The sequence below is a fragment of the Notamacropus eugenii genome, chromosome X (genome assembly GCF_028372415.1).
Source record: "Notamacropus eugenii isolate mMacEug1 chromosome X, mMacEug1.pri_v2, whole genome shotgun sequence".
Taxonomy (NCBI): domain Eukaryota; kingdom Metazoa; phylum Chordata; class Mammalia; order Diprotodontia; family Macropodidae; genus Notamacropus; species Notamacropus eugenii.
Window position 1 is genome coordinate 546,567 of NC_092879.1, and position 25,752 is coordinate 572,318.

General features: G+C 40.9%; 2 pseudogenes; both read right to left on the reverse strand.

Annotated features, from left to right (window-relative positions):
- Positions 1-673: 673 nt before the first annotated feature.
- On the reverse strand, positions 674-3,222 carry LOC140515772 (metalloreductase STEAP4-like; annotated as a pseudogene).
- A 3,062-nt stretch (positions 3,223-6,284) lies between these two features.
- The window catches only part of LOC140515773 (F-box only protein 3 pseudogene), an 81,103-nt pseudogene continuing 61,635 nt past the window's right edge, over positions 6,285-25,752 (reverse strand).

Sequence of the window (25,752 nt, forward strand, 5' to 3'; positions counted from 1 at the left end):
CGGATTTTCTACTTCTAGCCACTTCCTTCACAGTCGATTGATTCTCCCTATAAAATAATATATACGGTAGGGAATCTGTCTTCCATGAAGCCTTTTCTTCAATATTCCCTAACACTCAAGTCATATTAGGTTCCAAAAAGCTAAGCCAGCAGAGCACATGCTTTGGCAGGTTCTATCAAGTTAGTAGGGACTTGATCATGGATGACGAGTAGTATTGTATGAGGACTAGCCTAGAATAAGATTAGAGAAAACCAATGCCAGAGGCTGCTTATTAGATTTTTTTCTATAGCAACTTATGAAGACCAACAAGGTGCATTGGGGGTGGGTGGGATGGAGAGAGTAGACTGCACCATGTGGCTCAATAGAACTCAATAGAATCATGGAACTTTTGAGGTTATGAGGTAAATGGGGTGGGGAGGAGAGAGAGATCAAACTTCTTGCACATCTTGTCATCAAAGCTGAAGTCAAGGAAGAGTGGATCCCTTCTTCCAGATGACCAATGGTTTCTTGGGGTCCACCTAGCAGAAAGTCCTCCTCCCTTCCTGCTCTTTATACTCTAGAGAGAGGAAGAAGAGGAAGGCTTAGGAAATAAAAGCAGCTCTACAGGAGACATTCAAGTCCGTTGCTGAGAAGTCCCCATGAGAATGACATGATGAACTGGTCGTCAGCTATTTCACACCCCAGTGTCGCCATGTTCTAACTGGGCCTTTTTAGAGACTTTGGAGTTTCTTTCCCAACCTTGCCGAACCCATGGAAATGACTGGTCGAAGCATGGCATTTCCAGAATTAACTTCAGGACCAATACCATACAGGAGATGATGAGACTTAGCACATCGATTGAAGGGAGGTACCATCTGAGAATGGAAGGGCTGAGGAATCGCTTTCCAGGAAACATAAGCGTGTGACCTGTACATAAGATCAGTGTCAGGTAACCGAGTTGGGACTGGACAAATCAAAACTCTCTCCAGTTGACCCTATTGCCAACTGATGGCAAGAAAGTGATTGCCAAAAGGACAAATAAAAAAAATCCCAGTATGCCCAAGGCTAGGAAAGAATCACTGAGCCAGGCATTGATTGCATTAAAAGGATTGGTGGTACTGGTTTTTATCTGACTAATTACACTGTTACTCCACTTTCATCTGACATGATGGAGGAAGGGTATCTTAAGCGTGTACATGAGGTGGAGGAAGACAAAGGCCAATGCCACAAGTCCGAGTTGTTTTCTGCAAAGCATCCAGTGGTCAAACCAGTTTGGGAAACAGCTATATTTAGTACCTCAGTATAGCTGCAGAATGGCAACAATAATCCCAGGGAGGTAAACCTGAAGAAAAAAGAAGATTGAGAGCCAACCCTGGGAAGATACGATTTGGAATAGCAATGGCTAGTAAGAATGTGTTGTCTTTCTCTTCATGAATGTAGGAGTAGATGCCTTGTCTTAACATACAGTAAACAAAATAGAAAATACGCAATGCAGCAGAGAGGTATAGAGGGAACTTCCACATTGGAAAGAGCTGCAGGGGGTAATTTTCAGTCTCTTTGGCTCCCTTGAGAGATCCTTGTTTTGTGATTTCTTGGTTTCTCATAAAGTCATTGGCCTCCATCTGTTCCATTCTACTTTTGAAAGAACTATTTTGTTCAGTGAGCTTTTGAACCTCCTTTTCCATTTGGCTAATTCTGCTTTTGAAAGCATTCTTCTCCTCATTGGCTTTTTGAACCTCTTTTGCCAGTTGAGTTAGCCTATTTTTCAAGGTGTTATTTTCTTCAGCATTTTTTTGGGTCTCCTTTAACAGGGTGTGGACCTGCTTTTCATGCTTTTCTTTCATCTCTCTCATTTCTCTTCTCAGTTTTTCCTCCACCTCTCTAACTTGATTTTCAAAATCCTTTTTGAGCTCTTCCATGGCCTGAGCCCATCGAGTGGGCTGGGATACAGAAGCCTTGACTGCTGTGTCTTTCCCTGATGGTAAGCATTGTTCTTCCTCATCAGAAGGGAAGGGAGGAAATACCTGTTCACCAAGAAAGTAACCTTCTATAGTCTTATTTTTTTTTTCCCTTTTCTGGGCATTTTCCCAGCCAGTGACTTGACTTCTGAGTATTCTCTTCACACCCACTTTGCTTCCAGATCTTTCCAGCCAGCGCTTGGGGTATGAGAATCAAATGCTGCTTCTCAGCCTCAGGGCTTTGGGCGGGGGCAGGGCTGCTGTTCAATGTGAGATTAAGTTCAGGTGCTCAAGTGGGGGCAAGGCCTCCTCTTGGGCTCAGTTCCCTCAGGGGGTTTATGCAGAGACCTTCAACACTGGATCCAGGCTCCTGCCTGCTTGGGGAGCCCCTGTCTGCTCCCACCTCCACTGCTGCCTCCCGAGGGGGCCTGAGTTATGGGGACACCCCACTTCCCTCTCGGCAAGCCGAGAAGACCCTCTCACCAACCTTTTGGGGTCCGTGGGTGGAGGGATCTGCGTGGCCACTGGAGATTCTGTCCCTGAAGCCTGCTCAGATCCGCTCCTCTCGGTGCAGCATGACCAAGGCAGGGCTGGGCTTGGCTCTGGGTCAGGGTGGGACAGAAATATCCTCCACTCCATTGTTCTGTGGCTTCTGCTGCTCCAGAATTTGTTGGGAGTTCTTCTTTACAGATATTTTATGGGCTGTGGGTTCGGAGCTAGCGTGTGTGTCTTTCTACTCCACCATCTTGGCTCCGCCCCTTCCCTTGAGAGATCCTTGACCCACTGGAGTAAGACCCAGGGTATGGCCAATATCCATCACTTGCTGTTAAGCTTCCATCTCATCTCCACAGACAAATACCTGCCTGCTTGCATCCAGGGTGCCTGACTGAAGAACCCAGGCTGAGATTGTGTTAAACGCTTTCACGATTTTTACTCCCGGAACCAGTTCTGATTGATATTCTACATTAGATTCAGGATATTGATTAATTTTAAGGTTGTTGCTGATGTCCACCAATATTTTTCCTCTTAGTTCCTCTGCTAACTTTGTGAGAAAATTTTTATGTTCTCTGTGGATTGCTACAATCTCTGGGCAGACCTCTGGGCAGCTTCTGCATAGCTCAAGACTTCATTAACTTTGGGGCGCAGACCAAATAGCCAAGGGTTTCGGCTTCCAAAGATCACGGAGTAGCCACATTGGAACATCTTATTTCCCTAGTGATATTCCAAAGTCTCGCTTTCCAAGCGCACACACTGTCTCTTGATTATGGGAAGAGCTCAAGTTCATGGCAAAAGAAGTCTCCTTTAAAGAGGGTTTCTCGATCACTTCCAGTCTTGGAGGAAGAAGTTGTGATTAGGAGCTATTCCAGTTCAGGGAATGATGAGGTTTAGAGGTGCTGGGGACCCCGAAATACTGACACGCTGGGTCCTGCTCAAATGAATTCGACTCAAGCCTCTTAAAGCCAAAGAAAACAAAGTTTATTAAAGATTCGCCAAATTGGGTTGGCTTTTAAAGAAGCTAAGTATTTGTAACACTTGTATTCACAAGCGGCCCAGATAGAATCCCAGCTACACAGAATCTGAGCTGTATTGAATCTGAGCCTTTCAATCTGTTCTTACTAAATTCACAAAGGGAAAAAGATTCTGGGAAGATGGCAGAGTAGGTAAAAATCTTTTCAATCTCCAAATTTCCTCCACAAAAAAAAGGACAGATCATGGCCTTAGAACGTAAGAATTAAACATAGGGTGAAGGATTTGTCCTGCTAAGACGTTTGAGAAGACCCAGGAAAGACCTGACCTTCAGGCCTGAGTTAAGTGCAAACACCTCTAAGCCTGCTATTCTGAATACACAAATAATAAGTCCTGGAGGCAGCTTGGTGGAAAGGTTGCCTCAGTCTTAGAAACTTTCATCTCCTAGACAGGGTAGGAGTCTGAAATCTGAGTAGGAAAAGTTTGAAGGACCGTCCATCGTTGAAGGCCACCAAGCACAGCTGTGCTGACATGTCCTGGGCTGTGGCTGCATGCAAAAGGAGCTAGCACCTACCTAGTGAGGTCAGTAATGAGGGACAGAGACCCTGGTAGCTGTGGGCACTGGCAGGGGAGCAGAGGCCCCAGTTTCAGTTCCAGTACAGAGAGGACAGTTGTTGTTTACAGCCACTGGAGGGACCTCAGGGAACAAGTTGAGTTCAAGGACAGTCTGACAAAGAGCTCCAACCATGACTTAGGAGTGGAGAGTCCAAGGTTGGGCCCAGAGAGAGACCTCTGAAAATAAGAGTAAGACGAACGTGAGGCTTGAGGTATCATTCCCCATACCTTGGGACTATAACTTGGTTACACTAATAGCTGCTAAAAGCAAAACAAAATAAAATATAAATAAATAATTTAAAATGAGTAAGCAAAGGAGAAAGACCTTAATCACAGACAATTACTATGGGGCTGGAGAAGATCTGAGTTCATTTTCAGAGGAAGATAATGGGCCTAAAAATCCTCTCCTTTTTCAATCAGAAGCATCAAATGAAGCGAAGCAAGAAAGGACTTAAAAAGGACTTAAACCATAAAATATAAGAGATTGAGGAATATTAGAAAACATAAGAGCAATCCAAGAAATTTATCTATTATATCTAGAAAATTATGAAAAGCCGCACAACAATATGGAAACAGAGAATCAAAAACTCAAGGGAGAAAATAATTCTTTGAAAACTAGAACTGACTAAGGGAAGCTAATGGCTTTGTAAGACACAAAGGAATAATAAAACACAATCAGAAGAATGAATGAAATAGGAGAAAAAAATGAAGCATCTTCTCAGGGAAACAACTGTTCAGGAATACCAGTCAAGGAGAAATAACGTAAACATAGTCAGACTACCTGAAAAGTATGACAGTAAAAAGAATCTCGATGTAATGTCACAGTAACCATCAAGGAAAATTACCCTAAATTTCTAGGACAAGAAGGCAGAGCAGAAAAAGAAAAACAGTCCAAGGATCACCACCTGAAAGAGATCTCAGGAGAAAACTTATGGGCATATCAAATCCAAATTTCAAAGCTCCCAGGGAAAGGGGAAAATTTTGGAAGCAACATGAAGAAAGCAATTTAAATATCATGGAGTTATACACACAATTATGAAAAACCTAGCAGCTGCTACACTGAAGGACCTTAGATATTGAAAAAATTAAATTACGTAGAGCAAAAGAGCTGGAGTTATGCTCAAAGGTAATATATTCAGCAAAGTGAAGTATAATCCGCAATGAACAAAAACGGATATTTAATGACGTCAAAGACTTTCAGGTTTTTGTGACAAGGAAATCTACAGAACTTAAAAGTCAAAATATAGAATCTAGGAGAAAAATGTGGTAGATATTGAAGACCAATTATAAAAGACTCAGGCAAAATTGTTTACTTCCTATATGTGAAAATATTAGCAGGGCACTTATGCTTGTCATCAATATTTGGGTATTTGGAAAGAAAAGTGTGTGCTAAGCTGAGAATGATAAGCTGATTTCTTTTCTTTTCTTTTTTATTTTTTTACTTTTAAAAACGTGATTTTAAGCAACTGCAAGATTTCATTCCAAATTCGGAATCTGGTAATTACAAAAAAAACCCATGTTTCAGGAAAACAAATTTAGCTCAACATAAAATTGTGTCACTTCTCACAAAGTTAAGAGTGTACAAAGGAGAAGAAAACAGAAATAATTTTTACAAATATATATATACTATGGGAGTCATTGCCAAGATTGCTCCCATTAGCAGCGAACAACACAGCATATGATTTAATATACCACATTCTAAAATGACTGCAGTGAGAATTAAATTCAAGAATGGATTGTCTTCAAGGGGAGAAGGGTCCTTGGGGTCTCAGGTGGATATACTTGAAGAGGGCCCCCTAAAATGGATTCCTGGGCTAAAAAGGACTAACTGCAAGTGTGTTTAGTCTGTATACAACTCACAGTGGCAGGAAACGATAACCCAAGGTTTGAAGATGGCAGAGGCTCTTACAGATCTGCGCTACTACTTTTCTACTGCTGCCACATTTGCAATGCTTGTATATATATAAAAAAAAGATCCTCCCCATCTCCACCCACACATACCCAATTTCTGTGTATATTACAAATGTGAAATACTTTAAACTAGGCAGTAATATCAGCCCCGCCGCTCAAGAACAAATTTCCTGTTTGACAAAAGGAAACAAAAAGCCTTCCTTCCACCTATTCTCCCTTACAGAAAACACAAAATGCCCAAATCAGCTCCTAAGATAAATGTCTGGTAGAAACCACACTTTGGTCCATTGCCAGCTTTCCACCCAGAGAGAGGTGATATTTATTTACGCTCTTCAGAACCACTGAGGAGCTGGCTCAGATGTGCTGGGGGCAGTGGCTGAAAACCGGGGAGTAGTTAATGACTCTATGCCCACCATAGTCATCAGAATCTGTGAAATCTTCTTCATCTTCTTCGATCACAGAACATTCATCATGGCTGGTTTTCCTTGGGCTTGTGGAGGCCTTGAAGGTGGAACACACCATAATGAATCTGGGAATGGCCAAGTTGAATATCCTGTCCTTGTAGTAAAGGAGATGAAAAGTATCCATATATCCGGATGTGGTGGAGAACATGGTACATCTGGTGTAGTCATACACCTGCCCAGGGCTGAGGATGGGAAACTCTCTCACCACTTCAGGCCCCTGAACCTCTTCGATTTCACCTTTAGACTTGGTGATTTTCCAATATCTGCTGTCTAACTGACAATTATTCTCAAGAAGAGCATCTTTAGACATCTCAATCCTGATTCGGTAAGTGAAGAAATAGTGAGGCAGATGAACAGGGCTAAGTTCTGGGAGAAATGACATGCACACAGACACTGTGATGTCTCCAGTTGTTGCCACACATCCTTTATCATAAACATACCTGAAAATCTGGTCTCTGATGATAGGGTAGCCCTTGTTACAACATTGTGCATATAAGAGTTAAACCATTCTGAATAAGAAGCACCTGTAATAAGCATATCAATTGCTGATGGATTCTGACCCATTTGGTCTGGACACTGATAGAAGATCTCATATTTGTTGCTGCCTTCTACACTTTCGAATGCCATATTCTCACTCTGCCCAGTGTGTGAGCAGAAAGTGAGTGGAAGACATTGCTTCAGACTCTGTCTCTGTTGGAATCCACCTGCAGCCATGTCGATGTCCAGCAAATTCTTGGAGTGGTCGTGATTGGAAAGGGCCATGCTTCCCATCAACCAGGGAACCATCAGCTTCTGCCCATTGTGGATCTGAAAAGAGCAGCAGTAGTCATGCACTCATGCACAGAAAGATTTGCCCCTAATCTTCAACATCCGCATTTGTGGACCCATAATAAATCATTCAATAATTAATTTTGATCTGTTTCAATTGGAAATCCAGGTGAGGACAGAAAAGAATGCCTCAAGAGTGCCTTCAGCAATATCTGAGTGACTTAGGACATGGAGAGATAGGGCAGCCAAAGGCAAGACAGGCAGAGAACCTTGCCTCCTAGGGAAAGTCTTACGGAAAAGGATGATGGAAGATTTTATAATATTGCCTCAAAAATGAGGTTTTCTGTATTTCATTGTGTACTGGCTTGACCAAGTACTCACCAAGTACTTACATCTTCTCTCTGTGTATTCATTCCTGTGAGCATTAATATGTTCTCCTTATGTAGTGAATGTATGAATTCTCTCCTATACTGCTTAATTATTCATATCAGTACTCATATGTCCTATCTTAATATGTATTCTGTAGGAGACTCTGCAGTCTTACGGATGAGTATGCATTGATAAACAGAGAGGATATATAATAAGTGAACTATATGAGTTATTTCCCATGTATACCATGATGTGGTCATATATATACAAACACATACCTTTATACATATGCACACACTACACATGTACATGTACACACACGTATTTGAGTAAGAGAGTCATTCAGTTCTCGTAAAGGGGAATAGAAAGAGACAACGAAAGATATATAAACAATAAATATGCAGAGGAAATATTCCAATACTTATGCACACAAATCCCAACAATTCTGAAGAGATGGACAGAGGGCCACTTGGACACACAGCAGGAGGTCCCTAGTCCTGGTCCCTAGTGTCCTTTCCATCAGTACCCAGCTCTGGAAATAACAAGAGTCATGTAATCCTGCTGGGAGTTTCAGCCTCTTGCAGTGGTATTCTGGTGGGGGAAATGGGCCTGAGAGGGCTGTGGCGGAGGAAAAATGAGTCCCAGTGGGTGGAGGGGGTAGGAATGCTGACTGCAGGGAGTCCCTGAGCGGGATACCTGAAGCTAGCCAGAGAAGGAAGGAGCGAGGTCGGAGGAGGAAGCCTCCTGCCGCACAAAACTCACCCCTGACATCATCGGCCACTGGTGCACAGCCAGGGTCCACCTTGCCCAGATCCAGGTCCGTTTTCCTGGTGGCTCTCTGAGGACCTCAGAGACTGGGAGTGAATATCTGAGAGGTGAAGGATACCAGCAGGCTAACTCAAAGCCCTTAACATTCTAATTTATATCTTGCCTGGTTAGTTTCTTTATATACAATTCTTTTTTGGTACTTTAGGGTAATTTCTTACTTACTATTCCTAACACACGAAACTTAATTTCAAATAGTCCCCCATGACTGCACAAAGTGCCTGGCCCCTAGCAGGGGATCAATGAATGTTTATTGAATTGAATTGAAAGTAGGTGCATAATAAATGTTTGTTGATCAATTAATTGTCATTGAACAACAGCCCAGTCTTTCTGTGATATCTCGTATTCAATCAGGATACTGCTGTTTACTTAAAATTCAGGAAGAAGAAAAATCCTTCAAATGTAATCTTTTACTGACATAAAATATCAGTTCATAGTTATATTCTTTCATGTGTTCAACTTCTAATATTCCACACAGACAAATTCCAGAGTCTACTTTTATTGGATCTGAAGCTGTGGGACAGTTTACTCCTGGCTAAGAGGAAAACGAATGGAGCTTTCATTTCTCTTCCCAATTTTTCCTCCACCTCTCTTACTTGATTTTCTAAATGTTTTTTGACCTCTCCCATTGCCTGAGACCATTGTATACTTATTTTGGAGGTTTTGGATGCAGAAGCTTTGACTTTTAGCTCTTCCTCTGATGGTATATATTGTTCTTCTTCATCTGAAAGGATGGAAAAAATACCTGTTCACCCAGAAATCAACCTTCTATATTCTTATTTGTTTTCACTTTTTTGAGCATTTCCCCGGCCAATTCATTGACTTTTGAGTCCTTTCCAAGAGGAGGGTATACTCTGGATACCAATAAGTTCATATTTCCTTCAAGGTGTCACAATCAAGGGAGAGGAGTTCACTCCTCTCCTGGACTATGCTTCTGTCTGTGCTGTGAGTCAAGAGGAGGGTAAACTCTGGGGACCTGTAAGTTCCCAGTTCCTCCAAGGTGGCGCAGTCAAAGAAGAGGAGTTCACTCCTCTCCTGGCCTGCTCTCTGGTCTGGGAGCAACCAGAAGCACTTTGTTCTGCCTAGGATTTGCCAGCAGATTTCCCTCTCTAGACCCACCCCCAACTCCACTGCCAGCACTCTTCTGCAACCCAGGAGAGCTATTCAGGGCTGAGATCCAGATCAGCCACTCAATTCTCCCAGGTTCTTTAAGTGGAGAGCTCCAAAAATATATGCTGCCACTAAAGTGCCTGCCTCCGGAAAATCGAGATCACATTCCCTTCTTACTCAGGTGAAAGAGATTTCTCACTGACTTTGAAGCTGTCTTTAGTGTGTGTGGGTTGAGAAATCTGGGAAGTGCTGCTGCTGATGGTGCCCTGAAGCCTGTTCTTCTCATGTCCTTGCCATGCCATGCAGTCCATGCTGAGCTGCGTTCCACTCCACTTTGTACTCCTTTTGGCCTTTCAGGCTGTCTTGGGCTGGAATATTTTTCACTCTGTCGTTTTGTGGCTTCTGCTGCTCTAGAATTTGTTTAGAGTCATTTTTACAAATGTTTTTTGGACTATGCGGGGGGAGCTTCTACAGGTCCATCTTTCTACTCTGCCATCTTGGCTCTGCTCCACTATTGGGTTGACTCTTAGGGCGCCTTGCACTTGTATTGTCAAGTGGGCCAGATAGAGTCTCAGATAGAGAGAGAAAGAGCTGGACTGAATCTGAGCACCTCAAGTGACTTTTCTAAGAGCACACAGCTAGTACCTGTCTGAGGCAGAATTTGATCAAGGGTTTTTCTGTCTTGAAACTCAATTCTGGATCCATTGTACTCTGCTGCCTTCTATTCCTTCATCTCATTAAGCTATATTCATCTCTCTAGAAGGTCTAAGACTAAAGGAGTCTTAAGGAAAGATTTGGAGGTTTTGGTGTAATTTGAAAAATAACTTCCCTTCAATGGAAAGAGTCCTCTATTAAGGACTCAGTAGATCCTCATTGGCCTGAACTGAATTTTTTAAATTCCTGTCTACATAGTACTGTATCTTTAAGTTAGCACTTTCTATACTCCAGCTTTACCTCTTGCTTATCTGAAAAATTTGAAAGGATTTAGACAGTAGCTTAGTTAATGAGATAGAAACAGAACCAAAAATCAGTTCAGTACCAAAGATATTATAAATCTCCTGTATGTCCCATCACAGAAACAATTAAATCAAATTATCCTCACTCATGCATCAGAGGAGACATGAAGTGTCAATATAGTTTTACCAGTCTATGGTTTTCAGGAAAAATTACCGTCTAATGGAGTGTGATAGGAATGCATCATCTCTTTATTACTCAGATCCACTTATTTGAGGATTTCTATAGGTATCAATCCATCAAGTATTGTCATCAAAGAGCGAATAAACAAACTGTTTATAAAACCTTGGTCCAGCATCATCTTTTCTCAGAAAATATTCTTTCTACAGCTACTGTGCCAAGGAAAAAGAATAATGGAACACATGAGACCAATTCCCCTTTTCTACCAGGTGACCAATTTCAAAACTCTGCAGAACTATTGACAGTGAATCTACTATGCTTAGAAAAGAGCTAATGGAAATTTCAACAGTATACTGCTTTAATCTGGCAGGGGCAGATTAAGAAATTTTTAATAATTGTGTCTATGGAAATAGCTGAACAATGAGCAAAGAATTCTTAGACACAAAAAATTTCAGAAACCATTAATTAGTTCATGGTCAAAGAAAATCTGAGTTTTCAGTTCCTTGTGCATTGGCTTTTAAGTCAGCTCACTCTAGAAAAGACCCCATTTGTTGAGCCATTACTGCCTTTCCAGCGTAGGGCTAGGCTCTGCACACAGAGGAAGGTAGATAATGAGACAGGTGAGGAGTAAGGGAACAGCACTCCCTGAGAAGTGCCTCAACTTACCTCCCAGAACTAAAAGGACTTGCTCTTTTCTTCTCCTTCCCATTTCCTCTCACTTGGACTCACCAAATTAGGCAATTTTTTAAATAACAAACCTCCTTATCTGGAAACAGAAAGAAGTGGAGACTGGCAACTTGGTCACTTTGTGGTAGAATGGAAGGAATTTGCATTTGCAGTCAAAGACGACTAGGATCAAATCTTGCCTCTGTCACTGATGACCTGTGTAACCCTGAGCAAGTCACTTAAAGCCTCTCAGTTTCAGTTCCCAGATCAGCAAAATCATAAGGTTTCATTACATCACCTCCGAGATCCCTTTAAGCACCAGATCTCTATTACTGTGTTTGACTTTAAGCAAGTGACATCTCTTGGGACCTCATGTTCCTCATCTGTAAATTGAATAATTTAGATAGATAACTTCTGAAAGTGCTTGTATTTCTCAATATTATATCTTATGTATGGCCTTGAGTAAATAAACTCTGTAAATTAGAGGATTGGGCTAGATATGACATCTGAGGTGCCTCTCATTTCCATTTCTAGGATCCTATCATCCTGTGGAACCATTGAAGGCCGTAAAAGAATGACTGGCAAGAAAGTGACTGAAGACAGAATATAAACCCCACACATTTGAGGATGTTGGAGTGTTCGAAAGGAGAAAGATGCCTTTGTACTGAATGGAACGTATCACCTGGATGGGGACAGATAGCATGCTTCACAGGTAATGAAACAAATGAAAAGCCTGAGAGACAGCTAGTGTGTAACTAATAATCAGCTTATTAATTAGCTGATAATCACTAAACTGGTGGTCAGTACTCTCTCTCCATAATGAAAGACAAAACCATGGAGATAACTGAATGCTTAAATACCTTTGGAGACGCGGTGCTCCTGAGGGGTGAAAATTAACCCTGAGGCTCAGCCATGTACCACAACCTCGACAAAGGAATCCATGTCTACACAGAAGAGTCTGGCTGTTCTTCTCCTTCATGAAATGGATTGCCCCACATCATACTATGGGACAGCAAGGGCATACACTTAATGCTTCAGGGCTGGAATTCCTCCAGATGACTTTCTGTTTACACTCTAAAGAGTGGTAAGGTCCCCTAGTTGGTTGAGAGTTGGAATCCAAGGCCTACTCCTGAAGGCAATGATTACAAGGATATCCTTGTTCCCTGGTTTTCTATACTCCCAGCATTATTGATATTTTTTTAAACTGGGACCAGATAGGACTGTTAAGTGGTGCAAGAACTGTGGACTTGAAACCAAGGAGATCAGATTTCAATACTGGCCTTAGTTACTTCCTTGCTACATAATGCTGGGCAGGTCATTTAACCATTATTTGCCTCAGTTCCTCATCTGTAAAATGGGAACACACTGGACAAGGAAATAGCAAATCACTCCAGCATCTTTGCCAAGAAAGTCCCAAGTTATGTCCATGGCATCACAATCAATGCTCTGATGTCTTACACTGTATTAGATGACTTTTGATATGAGGAAGAGTTTAATAGATAATTTTCATATTGATGAATTCATATTGAAACTGAAGGAATTCATTACTCTCTTCAGAATAAAAGTGCAATATCTGAATTGGTCACAAGGCAAGGATTTCAGTTGTGTATTATGTTCCTCCCTGGCCTAAAATTTTCATTAGAATCCAATATTGTCTCTGTCCAAAAGATGGCACTAAAAAATTTTAAATTATGCACTGTCAAACTGGACCAGTAAATGTCCTGGAAAACCGTGATAAGTTATTCTTAAATATCTATTTTTTGGACCACTAGACGTAACCAAATTACTGTGACAATGTAGAAGTCAAAAGATATTTTTGTACGAGTTATGTGCTGTGTACTAGGAATTCAAAGATAAAAAGGAAACCGATAAAAGTATATAATATAGATGGAGAACAATTCTGTATGAGTAATATAAACTCAATGCGTATGTCCCTTCTAAAGGGGAAGAAGACATGTCCTACCCTTACTTTCCAGAGGTGACAGGTTGGAGAGATTGTTGCATGTATTTATTTTCAGACATTTTCATTGTATTGATTTCTTCTAATGAATTTTGCTTTAAACATTTTTTTGGTTTTTATTTTTTTGTTGTTGTTTATTTATTCAATTTTAGTTTTCAACATTTATTGCCACAAAATTATCAGTTCCAAATTTTTTCCCTATCTCTGCCCTCCACCAGTCCCATAACTTCTTACATTCTGATTACCCCTTCCCTCAATGTGCCCTCCCTTCTCTCACAGCCCTCCCTTCCCTTATCCCCATCTTCCCTGTTTTCTTGTAGGGCAAGATAGATTTCTATACCCCATTTCCAGCATTTCTTATTTCCAGGTTCTGTACAAAAAGAATTCTCAACATTCCTTACTAAAACTTTGAGTTCCAACTTCTCTCTCTTCCTCCTTCCCACCCATCCCCCCATGAGAAGGCAAGCAATTCAATATAGGCTGTATTTGTGTGATTTTGCAAATGACTTCCATAATAGCCATGTTGTGTAAGCCAACTATTTTTCCCTCCATCCTATCCTCCCCCCATTTATTTTATTCTCTCTTTTGACCTTGTCCCTCCCCAAAAGCGTTTACTTCTAATTACTCCCTCCTCCCTTTTTCTCTACCTCCAATCACCCCCACCTCACTTATCCCCTTCTCGCTTACTTTCCTGTAGGGTAAGATAGATTTTCATACCAAATTGAGTGTTCATGCTATTCCTTCATTAAGCCAAATGTGATGAGAGAAAGCTTCACTTTTTACCTCCCTCCTCTCTCCTTTTCTCTCCATGGAAAAAGCTTTTTCTTGTCTCTTTCATGACAGATAATCTACTCCATTCCATTTCTCCCTTTCTGCTCCCAATATATTTCTCTCTCACCCCCTGATTTTATTTTTTAGATATCATTCCTTCCTATTCAACTCACCCTGTGCTTTTTGTCTATATATATGTACGTGTGTGTGTGTGTGTGTGTGTGTGTGTGTGTGTGTGTGTGCTGGTGGATGTGTATAATCCCCCCAACTACCCAAATACTGAGAAAAGTTTCAAGAGTTGCAAATATTGTCTTTCCACGAAGGAATGTAAACAGTTCAACGTTAGTAAGTCCCTTATTATTCATCTTTCCTGTTCACCTTTTAATGCTTCTCTTGATTCCTGTGTTTGAAAGTCAAATTTTCTATTCAGTTCTGGTATTTTCATCAAGAATACTTGAAACTCCTCTATTTCAATGAATGACCATTTTTTCCCATAAAGTATTATACTCAGTTTTATTGGGTAGGTGATTCTTGGTTTTAATCCTAGTTCCTTTGACTTCTGGAGTATCATATTCCAAGCCCTTCAGTTGCTTAATGTAGAAGCTACCAGATCCTGTGTTATCCTGATTGTATTTCCACAGTACTCGAATTTTTTGTTTCTAGATGCTTGCAATATTTTCTCCTTAACCTGGGAACTCTGGAATTTGTTTACAATATTCTTAGGAGTTTCTCTTTTTGGATCTCTTTCAGGAGGTGAAGAGGGGATTCTTTCAATATTTACTTTACCCCCTGACTCTAGAATATCAGGACAGTTTTCCTTAATAATTTCATGAAAGGTGATGTCTAGGCTCTTTTTTTGATCATGGATTTCCGGTAGGCACATAACTTTTAATTGTCTTTCCTGGATCTATTTCTCAGGTCAGTTGTTTTTCCAACAAGATGTTCAACATTATCTTCTATTTTTTCAAATTTTTGGTTTTGTTTTCTAACCTCTTGGTTTGTCTCATAGTCATTAGCTTCCCTGAAATCGATTCTCTCTTTTAAGGAACTTTATTCTTCAATGAGCTTTCGAGTCTCCTTTTCCATTTGACTAATTCTGTTTTTTAAAGCCTCCTTCTCCTCATTGGCTTTTTGGACCTCTTTTTGCAATTGAGTTAGCCTATTTTTACAGGTGTTGTTTTCCTCAGCATTTTTTTAGTTCTCCTTTGTTAGGCTCCTGACATTCTTTTCAAGATCTTCTATGGCCTGAGCCCATTTCACATTCATTTTGGAACTGCTGCAGGCAGAGGCCTTGACTTCCTCTGACAGTATGCCTTCTTCTTCTTCACCAGAATGGATGGAAGGTGACACCTGTTCACCAAGAAAATAACCTTCTATGGTTTTATTTTTTTCCCTTTTCTGGGTATTATCCCAGTCAGTTACTTGTCTTTTGAATCCTTCGGCAACAGGAGAGTCCTAGTGCTCCTCTTCTCCCCAGCACTGTGCTCAAGGCTGAGATTCAGATCAGCTGCTCAACTCCCCCAGGAGCTTTGTGTGGGGGTGGGGCTGCCACCTGAAGGCTGAGGTTCAGATCAGTTGCTCAGTTCTGCCAGAGGCTTTAAGAGGAGCTGCCTGGAAAATGGACCCAGGCCGCTTCAGTGTAGCTGCTTGCTGTTACTGCTGCCGCCTCCTCTGCCACTGCCTGGGACCCCACTACCCTCTCGCCCAGCTAGTAAGGCCCTCCCACACTGAACTTTGGGGCTTTCTTTGTCACTTTTAGGTTGAGGGATCTGGGACCCTCCCCTCTAGGAATTCTCCCCAACTTTCATCTTTTCCTCAGAGGGTGAGGTTTCTAGGCCCCTCACCATTCCTATTTGTAAATGTCTTTCCTGAAGGTGGACATCACAAACGAATATGATGTTATTGGTATGGTTTGACCAGGACTGAAAAGAATTGTTTCCATTACTGGCATGATTATTTTATCCAGCTCTGTGATTTCAGTGGCGTGAATGCACTCCAATTTGGAGAACTCTGCTTCCCATACCAATCATCCATGGATGAGGTAGTCGCCTGGGGCACAGAGGGGATTACATGATTTTCTTATGGTACCCTGGCCAAGACAGTAGGTAGGAACTGGACCCAGGTCTGTCTGTCCCTATGACTTGCCCTCTATTGTCTCCTACTGGCTCTATCCCATGCTTGTATTCCTGCAAACAGAAATCACCCTAGCTAAAGCAGCTGCTTTCTCGGCTTAGTGCATTGGACAAACAGACACAAATACACACACACACACACACACACACACACACACACACACACACACGCGCACACACACACACACACACACACACACATGCACACCTCTTTTCCTGATGGATAGAGAGGGGTCAGAGCTCCAACCTTCCCATCAGGGCTAGTGACACTGCTCCCTTTCCCTCTGCTGAACCCTTCTGAAGTCCTCAAGGTTGAGCAGCACCATCCCTCCTCCCAGATGACCCCCCTTGGTGATGAAAACTCCCAAAGACAATAGGGAATGAGCCCCCAGGCAAGTGCTGTCCTGCAGCCTTCCTCTGTCATTGGTAAAGGCCTGGAAGAGATACGAAACATTAGACAGAAGTCAGTGTCTAGGGTCTCCACCAGGAGCACAAGGAGTTTATTAGGGTTCTAAGGCAGGGGGATGAAAGTACAGTAGGAGGAGAGAGAAAGAATAGGAGGGAACTGTCTTTGCTGGATTGGGCTTTCCCACTTCTTTCCTGATCTCTCTCTAGCACAATTCTCACACAGGCTATCCTATAAATTCAAACAAATACACACACTCACGGTGGGAGAGCTACATATATTGTCACAGTCATTCAAAATCCTATGCCCTATAGGGGAACTCAATCTCTTCGTCTGCTGCCCAACTCAGGACTTGGTTCATGTGTCACATGGAAACTCGAGTCTGATGAATTTGCCCTTTTAGCAAAGGGCAAACTGACCCTTGTTCAGTAACTCCCTCTTGTAATGAATTGTGCAGATACCTTTAAAGACCTTTCTTGTCTTTGATCAATTCACATCTCAGCCCCTCTCCTCCAGGTAACATAGGACCTTTAGCATTGGACAATCCACTCCTACTTCCATCGGTAGTATCAGCTTTCTTGAATGACTCAGGAGGTTCAAAACACAAGTAGCTAAATTGAAAAGTAAATGAATGAATAAAGGGAAAGTTCTGGTTAAGTACTTACCCTATGTCCAGAACCATGCTAAAAGCTGGTATTACAAGTAGATAAAGAGAGTCTGTGCTCTCAAGGATCTCTCACTCAAAATGTGGATGTCAGTGTTGGATGGAAAGGCCAGTGACTAAGTGAGGCAGAAGCAGGGCCCAAGGACTCCCTAGAACAAATCAGGGAGCCTGCCCTGCAGAGTTCAGTGTCTGGAGGAGACTTGCCCAAAGCCCTCACCACCACCACCAGAGAGAAGGACGTCCCCCATCTAGTAGTCAGAAGGGTCAGAAAGGGACAGGGATTCAGCAGGGCTAGGGCATGGAAGCATTTACAGAAACCTTGGGGGAAGACATCCTGATGGATACCAGCTCACGCCCAGTTATTACAAATGAACAGTTACCGCTGGTGAGCTATTTCTCTTCTTCCTCTTCATTCCCCCACTACTGCTCTTACCGTGATCATTAGCCTCTGTGATTTGCAGTAATATCTTAGTGTATACTCTGGAAGGTGATGGTCAGGTGTTGCTTGTCAACACTAGCCCTTACTTCTGCAGTTTGTTTCACTGAACAGTGACTTGTTTTCTGCAATAAAACAAAATTAAAAGAATGAAAAAATATAAGAAAATATGATAAAATATCCTAAGAAAAACAACTTGCCTGAAAAATACATGGGAGAGTGATAATTTAAGAGTTATTTTCCTAACTGACTCACATGATTCAAGAGCCTAAGAATCATCAAAAGACATTATCCAACAAAACTTCCCCTATATTTTAGATTCAGAGGGCAAAATAGTAATTGAAAAAATCTATTGATCACCTCCTCAAAGAGATCCCAAAATGAAAACTCCCTGGAATATTTTACCTGAATTCCATAGTTCTCAGGTGAAGAAAATGTATTACAAGCAGCCACAAAGAATCATTTCAAATGTCATGGAGACATAATCAGGATCACATATGAGTTAGAGGCTTCCATGTTAAAGGAGCAGAGAGCATGGTATATGATATTCAAGAAAGGAAAGAGCTTGGATCACCATGGAGAATAAAGTATTCTTCAAAACTGATCATAATCATTCGGGAGGAAAATGAGTATTTGATGAAATGGAGGAGTTTTAAGAATTCCTAAACACAGCACCATAGAGAAGCATTAAAAGATAAACAGGAAAGAGAGTACATAATGGACTCAATAAGGGTTGATTGTTTACATTCTCTTATGTGAAGATGATACAGAAAAAATAATAATAAGGACCTGAGACTTGTGTCATCATGCCCCATACCTCCAGACTCGAGGTTGATTACATTAATAATGACTATGACCAAAATAAATAAACAACATATGTAAGCACAGGAGAAAGCAATCAACCATATATAGTTAGTATGGGGATAGGAAATATCTGCCTCATATTCCGAGGAGGATAGTGGACATAAAAAAAGCCATTCCTTTTCAATGAGAAACATTAAAAGGTCTGAAGCACAAAAAGAGTACTTGAATGAACTGAAAGATACCTCAAAATATCAAATGAGAGATACTGAGGGAAATTAGAAAAAATAAGAACAATGAAGAAAATTATGAAAAGAATCAACTAGAAACGGAGAATCAAATACTACAGGAAGAAAATAATACTTTGACAATTAAAACTGAGGAATGAGAAGCTAATGACATTCTAAGACACAAAGAAATAATAAAATAAAATCAAAAGAATCAAATAATACAAGAGAAAGTGAATTGTTTCCTCCGAAACACAATTGACATGGAGAACAGACTGAGAAGAATTCACAAAAGCATAGTTGGGTTATATGAAAATTATGATCAAATTTAAAAAATTCTTAATGCTATATTACAAGAAATTATCAAGGAAATTTGCCTTGAAATTTTGAAACAGCAAGACCAAGTAGAAAAAGAAAAATCCACTCATAATCACTTGAAAGAGATCTCAGGAAGAAAACTTCCATGAATGTCGTAGCTAAATTCCAAAGCTCCCGTAGTGAGGAGAAAATATTGGAAGCAGCAACAACAGCGAAAGTCAATTTAATTATAGTCGAGCCATAATAAGGTATACGAAAGCCCTAGTAGTTACTACACTGAAGGACCATAGAGGTACATATTTTATGCAACAAAAGAGCTGGAGTTTTGACTAAGTGTAACTTACCCAGGCAAGTGAAATATAATCTTTAATGAAAAATAAGAGGATATTTAATTATCTCAAAGGCTTTCATGTTATTGTGAGAAAACCTCCATAACATGAGGGAAAATTCATCATATAACATCTAGGAGAAATACATCATAGAAATTAACGACCAATTATAAGGGATTGAGTAAGGTCAAATAGTTTACTTCGTAGATTTGAAGATATTAGCAGGGCTGTTATGATTGTCATATTATTTGGGTAGTTTGAAAGAAAAGACTTGCCGAGCTGAGTACAATGGGGTGACTCTGAAAAATGTATGGAGAGATAAAAATGAGTAACTATGTCAAATAAATGAAGGATAAAGGGAAAAATTGATAGAGAATAAGGCAGTAGGGGTGAGGGTATGTATTGCTGGAACCTCACTCTCATGGAGAATGGGTTAAAGAGGTAACAACAAGTGTGTGTGTGTATGTATGTATTACATATAGATATAACATATATGCAATATAAATATATATATAATGTTATATAAAATTATATAGAAGTCTTCTAAAATCAAAAAGAAATCAGAGGTCAAGTAGATACAGTGGGGGGACAGGACAAGGGAGAGATGCTTGGAGGGACTGGTAAATTAAGGTATAGGAGGATAAGGCATTGGGAAAATGTAAAACAGGTGTGAGGAGGAGCAGGCTAAATAGAGTGAGAAGAAAAGTAAGGAACAATAGGAAGGAGGAAAACAAAGAACAAGTAAATATAGGTTAGAATCTAACTGGCGCAACTTTATCCATAAAATGGAAACAGCGGATTAAAAATCTGAATTCAGCATGGTAGAGCTTTCAGGAAACACTTTACTATTTGTTTTTTTGAACAACAGAAGGAAGCATTTAACATATTTTACAATAATCACTGATTACAATAACCAATATACATGTACGTAAGCACACACATATATTTACCATATTAAACATTTATAATGAATTACATGTACTGTGGGCTTCCCAGAGATTATCCTGAAAAGGGAGAGGACAAGATTCTCCAGATCTTTATCTGACCTTACTTTTTAGACTAAATCTAGTTAATGAGTGATTTCTCAAAATCTTTTCCTTTGCCATTTCTAGTTCTTAAAGTCCAGACAACTCTTCCTCTCTCTCCAGTGGCCTTATCTATCTCCCCAGCATCTCTTCTTAGGTTGAGACCCGAATACACTAAGCAGAGAGAGAATTTGGGCTCAGGAGAATACTCCCCTCTCCTTCTGTTTGTGTCCACCTTCCACTTTATTACTCTCCTGAGGTGTCTAGGTTGGCATGATGATGCTTGGGAATTGCTCAGTGATGGGACTCCAGTTCCAGAAGTAGATTTAGACAGGGTTCCACCTGGGAGCCTGGGCTGCCTTCTGTTGGATGATGTGTTTTCACTTCAAAGCATCCATGAAGGTCTAGGATTTCATCTGGAATGTATGAAAAGTCTTTCATTTCAATAGAAGTCCATGTTTTCCCCTGAGACATTTTCTTTTTATTTGTTTATTTTAAGTTTTAAATATTCATTTCCACAAAATTTTGAATTCCAAATGTTCTCTCCATCTCTCCCCTCCCCTCACCCCAAACTGCCATGCATTCTAATTGCCCCTGTCACCAATTTGCCCTTTCTTCTAACATCCCTCCCTTCCCTTATCCCCATCTTCTCTCTTGTCCTGTATGAAAGATAAATTACTATACCCCATTTCCTGTATTTCTTATTTCTCACTTGTACACAAAAGTAATTCTCAAAATTTGTTCCTAAAACTTTGAATCCCAATTTCTCTTCCTTCCTCCCTCCCTCCCCATCCCCCTCGAGAAGGCAAGCAATTCAATGTAGGCTATATACGTATAGTTTTGCAAATGACTTTTATAATAGTCATGTTGTGTAAGACTAATTTTATTTCCCTCCATCCTATCTTGCCTCCCATTTTTTCTGTTCTCTCTTTTGTCCTTCCCCAAGGGTGTTTAGTTCTCATTACTCCCTTCTCACATTTATCCTCCCTTCCATCATCCCCCCTACTCTGTTTCTCCCTTTCTCCCCTACTTTCCTGTAGTGTAAGTAAGATTTTCATACCAAATTGAGTGTGCGTGTCATACCTTCCTTGAGCCAAATGTGATGAGAGTAAGCTTCATTTTTCCCTCTCATCTCCCCCCTTTTCCCCTCCATTGGGAAAATCTTTTTTTGCCTCTTGTATGAGAGATAATTTGCCCCATTCCATTTCTTTCTTTCTCCTCCCAATATATTCCTCTCTCACCCCTTAATTTTATTTTTTAGATATGATCCCTTCCTATTCAACTCACCTGGTGCTCTCTGTCTCTGTGGCTGTCTCTATCTATCTGTGTGTGTGTGTGTGTGTGTGTGTGTGTGTGTGTGTGTGTGTAATCCGTCCAGCTATGCAGATACCAAGAAAAGTTTCAAGGGTTACAAATATTATCTCTCCATGTAGCAATAAAAGCAGTTCAACTTTAGTAAGTCCTTTGTGATTTCTCTCTCCTCTTTACATTTTCATGCTTTTCTTGATTCCTGTATATTAAAGTGAAATTTTCTTTTCAGCTCTGGTCTTTTCATCAAGAATTCTTTTTTTTTTTTCTCAAACAAAGTAGAATTATATTTTGGAAGAATGGGGGAGATTTTTTTTTTAACAATTAAATTTATTTATTTAACTTTTAACATTCATTTTCACAAAATTTTGGGTTACAAATTTTCTCCCCTTTTATCCCCTCCCCCCCAAACACCAAGCATTCTAATTACCCCTATGACCAATCTGCTCTCTCTTCTATCATCCCTCTCTGCCTTTGTCTCTGTCTTCTCTTTTGTCCTGTAGGGCCAGATAGCTTTCTATACCCCTTTACCTGTATTTCTTATTTCCTAGTGGCAAGAACATTACTCGACAGTTGATCCTAACACTTTGAGTTCCAACTTCTTTACCTCCCTCCCTCTCCACCCCTTCCCTTTGGAAGGCAAGCAATTCAATATAGGCCAAATCTGTGTAGTTTTGCAAATGACTTCCATAATAGTTGTGTTGTATAGGACTAACTGTATTTCCCTCCATCCTATCCTGTCCCCCATTACTTCTATTCTCTTTTGATCCTATCCCTCCCCATGAGTGTCGACCTCGAATTGCCTCTCCTCCCCATGCCCTCCCTTCTACCATCCCCCCCCCCCCGCTTGTCCCCTTATCCTCCACTTTCCTGTATTGTGAGATAGGTTTTCTTACCAAAATGAGTGTGCATTTTATTCTTTCCTTTAGTGGAATGTGATGGGAGTAGACTTCATGTTTTTTCTCTCACCTCCCCTCATTATCTCTCCATTAAGGAGTCTTTTGCTTGCCTCTTTTATGAGAGATAATTTGCTCCATTGAATTTCTCCCTTTCTCCTCCCAATATATTTCTCTCTCACTGCTTGATTTCATTTTTTTTAAGATATGATCCCATCCTCTTCAATTCACTCTGTGCACTCTGTCTCTATGTATGTGTGCGTGTGTGCATGTGTGTGTGTGTACTCCCACCCAGTACCCAGATACTGAAATGTTTCAAGAGTTACAAATATTGTCTTTCCATGTAGGAATGTAAACAGTTCAGCTTTAGTAAGTCCTTTATGACTTCTCTTTGCTGTTCACCTTTTCATGGTTCTCTTCATTCTTGTGTTTGAAAGTCAAATTTTCTTTTCAGCTCTGGTCTTTTCATCAAGAATACTTGAAAATCCTCTATTTCATTGAAAGACCAATTTTTCCCCTGAAGTATTCTACTCAGTTTTGCTGGGTAGGTGATTCTTGGTTTTAGTCCTAGTTCCTTTGACTTCTGGAATATCCTATTCCATGCCCTTCGATCCCTTAATGTAGAGGCTGCTAGATCTTGTGTTATCCTGATTGTATTTCCACAATACTTGAATTGTTTCTTTCTAGCTGCTTGCAGTATTTTCTCCTTGACCTGGGAACTCTGGAATTTGGCCACAATGTTCCTAGGAGTTTCTCTTTTGGGATCTCTTTCAGGCGGTGTTCTGTGGATTCCTTGAATATTTATTTTGCCCTCTGGTTCTAGAATGTCAGGGCAGTTTTCCTTGATAATTTCATGAAAGATGATGTCTAGGCTTTTCTTTTGATCATGGCTTTCAGGTAGTCCCATAATTTTTAAATTGTCTCTCCTGGATCTATTCTCCAGGTCAGTTGTTTTTCCAATGATATATTTCACATTATCTTCCATTTTTTCATTCTTTTGGTTTTGTTTTGTGATTTCTTGGTTTCTCATAAAGTCATTAGCCTCCATCTGTTCCATTCTAATTTTGAAAGAATTATTTTCTTCAGTGACCTTTTGAATCTCCTTTTCCATTTGGCTAATTCTGCTTTTAAAAGCATTCTTCTCCTCATTGGCTTTTTGAGCCTCTTTTGCCAATTGAGTTAGGCTAGTTTTCAAGGTGTTAATTTCTTCAACATTTTTTGGGGTCTCCTTTAGCAGGGAGCTGATCTGCTTTTCATGCTTTTCTTTCATCTCTCTCATTTCTCTTCCCAGTTTTTCCTCCACCTCTCTAACTTGATTTTCAAAATTCTTTTTGAGCTCTTCCATGGCCTGAGCCCATTGGGTGGGCTGGGACACAGAAGCCTTGATTTCTGTGTCTTTGCCTGATGGTAAGCATTGTTCTTCCTCATCAGACAGGAAGGGAGGAAATACCTGTTCACCAAGAAAGTAACCTTCTATAGTCTTATTTCTTTTCCCTTTTCTGGGCATTTTCCCAGCCAGTGACTTGACCTCTGAATATTCTCCTCACACCCACCTTGCCTCCTGATCCTCCCAGCCAGTGTTTGGGGTCTGAGATTCAAATGCTGCTTCCAGCCTTAGGGCTTTTGGCGGGGGGCAGGACTGCTATTCAGTGTGAGATTAAGTTCAGGTTGTCAGGTCGGGGCAGGGCCGCCTCTCAAGCTCAGTTCCCTCAGGGGGTTTATGCACAGACCTTCCACAATGGATCCAGGCTCCTGCCCGCTTGGGGAGCCCTGGTCTTCAGCCGCCTCTCAGCTTCTACCTCCCCGCGGGGCCTGAATTATGGGGGCACCCCACTCCCCTCTCGACCCGCCAAAGAGACTCTCTCACCAACCCCCGTCACCTGTGGGTGGAGGGACTTGTGCGGCCGCTGGAGATCCCGTCCCTGAAGCCTGCTCGGATCTGTATCTCTTGGTGCCGTGGCCGCGGCCGCAGCAGGTCTGGGCTGGGCTCCGCGTCTGCAGCGCAATGGACCTTTTGCGAGAGGTTTACAGGTCCCTCTGTGTGTGGAGGTACCCACGTGGCCGCTGGAGATCCCGTCCCTGAAGCCCGCTCAGATCTTTTCCTCTTGGTGCCGCGGGCACGGCAGGGCTGCACTCAGCTCCCAGTCCCGGCGCCCAATCCACAGCACGAAGGATCCCCCGCGAGAGGTTTGCAGGTCTCTCCGGAACAGAAATCTCCCTCGCTCCAATATTCTGTGGCCTCTGGGTGCAGAATTCGCTGTGAGTTACTTCCCTGTAGCCGTTCTATGGGTTGTGGGTTTGGAGCTATGTGTCTTCATCAAGAATTCTTGAAAATCCTGTTTCACTGAATGATCACTTTTCTCCTGAAGTTTTATACTCAGTTTTGCTGGGTAGGTGATTCTTGGTTTTAATCCTAATTTCTTTGACTTCTAGAATATCATATTTTATACCATTCGATCCCATAATGTAGAAGCTGCTAGTTCTTGTATTATTCTGATTGTATTTCCACAATACTGGAATTATTTCTTTCTAGCTGCTTGTGATATTTTCTCCTTAACCTGGGAACTCTGGAATTTGGCTGCAATGTTCCTAGTATTTTCTCTTTTTGGATCTCTTTCAGGAGATGATCAGTGGATTCTTTCAATATTTATTTTGCCCTTTGGTTCTAAAATATCAGGGCAGTTTTCCTTGATAATTTCATGAAAGATGATATCTAGGCTCCTTTTTTGATCATGACTTTCAAGTAGTCACATAATTATTAACTTGTCTCTCCTGGATCTGTTTTCCACATCAGATGTTTTTCCAATGAGATATTTCATATCATCTTCTATTTTTTTCATTCTTTTGGTTTTGTTTTGTAATTTCTTGGTTTCTCATAAAGTCATTGTCTTCCATATGCTCCATTCTAATATTTAAGGAAATATTTTCTTCAGTCAGCTTTTGAACGTCTTTTCAATCTGGCTAGTTCTGCTTTTTAAAGCGTTATTCTCTTAATTCATTTTTTGGACCTCTTTTGCCAATTGAGTTAGTCTGTTTTTACAGGTGTTATTTTCTTCAGTGTGTTTTGAGTGTCTTTTAGCAAGCTGTTGACGCCCTTTTCATGATTTTCTTGCACTGCTCTCCTTTCTATTCCCAATTTTTCCTCCCTTACTTGATTTTCAAAATGCTTTTTGAGCTCTTCCATAGCCTGGGATCATTGCATATTTATTTTGG